Here is a 4,463-nt window from a genome sequence, read left to right on the forward strand (position 1 = left end):
TATCCTGCTGAAGTCTTTCAGATGTCATGCTATGCTAAAGGGCTCTTACAGATAAAATGGTGCCCCTGGCTCAAAGCAGGGCACACCAAAAGAAGTTGAAGGTTTCTGTAAGGGGCAGTAACGAAACCCTGCAGCTGCTGCGTGTCAAGGGTGCACGGTGGCTGTTGAACGTCACTCTATAAGGGCAAGGCTTTAAATTTCAGCTCACTTGGTGTAATTTTACGTCTTTGCTTTGCTTCCCTGAGAGTGGTCAGAAGACAGCGTCTTGGTGTGAGAAACAAGAGGGGAAGGAACCTGGTTTTAAAAAGTAACAACGTTGCCAAGACAGTTTTAGACCTGTTAAGTGTACTCTCCTATCATTTTACCAATGAGCTTCAAAGTAAAATATCTACAGAGCAAGCACAAAGTCTCCCGGGGAACCTGATAGACAAGGGCACTTCGGTAAGGCTTCCAGCGCAGGAATGTAACTGTTCTACCAGGGATCTCACACCTGGGTCTGACAGCAGCCACAGCAAGAGCTCCCAGCTCCTGCCAGAGCTCACCCTGGGCACAGCACACCTGTCTGTCTCATGTGCTGTGACCTGATGTAGCAGGCTGCAGTCCTGGAGCATCCCCAGGGTGTATATTTGAGCAGGCTGCCTTTCAGCAGCAGCACAAAGCTGCACTTTCTTGGAAGTGCAGCAACACTGTTTGGATAGATCCTGGCTTTGACGTAAGGGAGCAGTGCCTGGACCTTGATTGCAAACAGAGCTGCAGTGACCCTTTAGATAGGATAGCTCAGCTGCTCCTTGCAGCCTGGGAAGCGCCTGTTGGCACAAAGCTGAGCAACCTCCTGCTAAAATGTTTTATCTCCCCCCTGAGTTACAATTCACAGGTGCTGCTTTCCTCTGCTCTCACAGAGGTGCAGGTAGCACCAGCAGTCACAAGGTGAGGGCTCAATACACTCATTTCTGTTTCTCCCTGCAGTACTTTTGAAGACTGTTTCCTTCAGCAGGGAAAAAAAGAATAAGATTGGTATTCCCTTTGTCACCTCCATGTTGCTTCACAACTGGACTTTCTTTCCAGCAATTATTCCCTCAGCCAAGAAAAGTGGAATTTTACAGCTTTCTTCAGTATTCTATCTGAAGATGTGATTTTTTTTTTAAATTTCCTTCCCAGTTTTCTCCTATAAAATGGCATTTCTTGGGTGACTAGGGACTACTGGAGACATTTCTCAAATATAAATCTTAATTTATGATTTCTCTTAGCCCTGGTCACAGACTTAGTTGGACTTCTGGGCCTTGCAAGCTCCCATGTCACCACTGGGGCTGCGTTAAGGCTGCTGGAGACTGCTGCATGGCACATCAGGCTGCATTCCCATCATGGGACATGCCTCTGGATACCCACCTGCTGCAGCTCACGGATGCATAAAGGAATATACATTCTCCAGCCTTTTTCCTCTGTGAGACAGTGTTAGCTAGCATGGCTTAAAAGAATTATTTGGAGATATATGCTTAGCCAGAAACAGGCAGTGCAAAACTGATGCATTATCAATACTTTTTACATTATAAATCTGAGGGTTTAGAGGCAGAAACCAGCAGGAACTTCCTGGAGCTGGTAAAGGGGAGAAGGAGACATCTCTTCTCTTTGGTTTTCCTTTATGTAATATTTGAAGGAAAGTGAGCTTTATTGTCTGCTAGACCAGGCCAAATAAATTTTAGATAGTTGTGTTAATTTTGTTCTAATCTCCACCTCCTTCTCTTTCTGATACAAAGTTCTGGGAAATCCAGATGTGTTGTGTGCACCAGTGTTACTAAGAAAAATTCAAATTGCCATCTCCTACCTTATTTTTTGCATCACCTCCCCTTGTTATAGGCACTCAACACTCAGTTGTCATTGCCCTTGGGGCAGTTGTTAAGCCAGGCTACAATAATAGACTTTCCCTCAGGTTTCCTGTATGGAAACAACCCAGCAGAGAAGAGCAAAAGCAGTGTAAGACCTGGTGTTTGTAGTGGGACATTTCTGTGTTGAGTCGCAGCACAGCAGTCCTTTGTCAAACTATTCTTCAGAGGAATAAAACCAGCCTAAATCCCCTCGCTTCTCCAGCACTCTGATGAGAACTATCTGTGCAGGTTTTACCACCTACCAGAGTCCCAAGGGTGATATTTATGTTGCTTTCTCTTGCATGAGGCCTTTCCCCTGTCCATCTGCCGTTAGATGGCAGCAACTGAATGTGAATGAGGCTCTGCAAGTCCTATTTATCCTGTGGCTTGTGCAGGGATTTCAAGCTTTTAGCTTCTAGGTCAATGGTTCAAATCTGGCCCAGGTCAGGAGGGGCCAGAGATCTTTATAATCCTGCAGCTGCTCAGTGTCCCCTGTGAGAGCAGTTTGTGCATTTCTGCTTCTGATCTTGTGGACGAGTGCCCTTCTCATCACTGGCACTAATTGGCACCAGTGCTTGACACACCAACAAAGAGGTGGAAGATGCTCCAAGGAAGCTGAATTCTCCTCCCTGAGCTCCCTATGAGTGGACAAAGGGGAGCACTCATCCCTGTGCACAAGCCGGCCCTCGGTAATGATGCCAGAAGAATGTGCTGGCCCCATTCCTCCTCTAAGTGAGTAACTGCCCAGAATTATCTCATTCCGGGCAGGAGGGTGACAGTTGGGGTCTTTCAGCAGATAAAATTAATTTGTTATTAATTTGAGATATGATATTCGGACAGAGTAGTGATGGCGCAATGAAATCCTGTCAAACGTGTTGTAATGCCTATGTTATTTACAGCCTCTGTAACTGCGGGGACAAACTCCATCCAGAACTGCCTTACAAGGTGACCTAATTTGGAAAAGAAAACAGATACAGAATTTTCTCACATTAAAGGACACCTCACTGTGACTTCTTCCCTTACAATTTTAAAGCCCTGTGAAGGACTGGAGCAACTGATACTCTCCAGAGAAACCCGTGAGATAAGAACTGAGCCTAGCAAGCATGTGATTGTGATACAGTTCAAGCCTGTGTGTGTACTTGTTCTATGAAGATTTGAGAAGCATGTCACTACGTAAATCCCTCTGGGCAGCTGGGCTCCCCTCCAACACACAGATTTCCCTTGCTGCTAATGAATCAGCCTCTTTTGCTAACTTACCTCCAAAGCTCGTTTACTTGGAAACCAAGGGAGCTTAGGGAGCAGGGTTCTCTCCGAGCATAACAATGACCTATTTGAGATACTTCTCCTCACGAGGTAACAGAGAAGGGGCAGGAAAAGAGTGCTTCTATCTCAAAGGCATTTGCTGGAATCAGTCCTAAACAATGCCAGCCATTTCCATTTTGAGACCTGACATTTCATGGTGCCAGTGCCACCACACAACAGAAAATGCCAGTGTGAGCCAGGATGGGATCCAGCTGCCTCATTGCAAGGACATGCACCCAGACCCACTGCACACGTGGGTATTATTGTCCAAACAGCCCCCTTCCCACGGAAAATGGTAACCCAGAAAGGAAATGCTTCACAGCACTCCCAGAGCAGCATGGCAGAGAGGCCAAGGGCATGTTTCACACATCTGGGTATATTTACATCACTGGGCTCTCTCAAGTACCATGAGCAATACAGTAAGGAAAACACAGAAATGGGAATCTGTCCTTCCTCACCGAGCTCTGAGGTGCTACACACGCTGAATTGGCAGCATAGCTTTTTTTTTTGTCAAACCGGTGACCATTTTAGCCCTGCTAGACTTTTAAGGACTGGCACATTGGCCCATGGATTTTCATAACTAAAGTGCTGGTTGTTTGCCTGTGCAGCAGGAGACTGTCAGTGTGTTACAGTGTCACTTCAGCCCATCAATAATAGGTCTCTGCCTGTAACCCATCAGCCTAACTGGATTAATTTGAAGGGACCCGTTTTTTCCTAAATAAATGTTCACTGGTGTTAATTACCCAGTTATTTTCATTAATGAGTCACCTCTGAGCTCTTCCATTATTTTGACTAATAACACTGTCACAAGCAGTGACACACAGCACAGCCCTTTTTCCATTCTCCTGGAACATACCTGTGCTTTCCTGTCTCTGCAGGGTACATTTCTCACCACCACCAACAGCTCAGGCTACTGAGTAAGAGGGAGAGAAAAAAAATAAAATCAGAGTGTTTTCACGGAATCACAGAATGGTTTGAGTTGGAAGGAATTATTAAGATCATCTATTTCCAGCCCCCTTGCCATGGGCAGAGGTTTTTCTAGTTACCAACAGGTATTTACTCAGTCTGCTTCATCTCCCAATTTTACTCATGACAACATCAAATCTGCTCTGTTCAGCTAGTGTTATTTTCAGTATTAAAAAGGGATTCATCTTCCTGGCCCCTGAAAATTCAGTAAGATATCATGATGAATAATTATTCTTAGTCATCTCAACATGTTTAATTTAGCATAACTGCACCTTTGCTAAGAAACAAGATGGTTGTATTTATGCTAAGCCCTACAATTAGTTCCCTGTAGTT

The sequence above is a fragment of the Anomalospiza imberbis genome, chromosome 11 (assembly GCF_031753505.1).
Source record: "Anomalospiza imberbis isolate Cuckoo-Finch-1a 21T00152 chromosome 11, ASM3175350v1, whole genome shotgun sequence".
Taxonomy (NCBI): Eukaryota; Metazoa; Chordata; class Aves; order Passeriformes; family Viduidae; genus Anomalospiza; species Anomalospiza imberbis.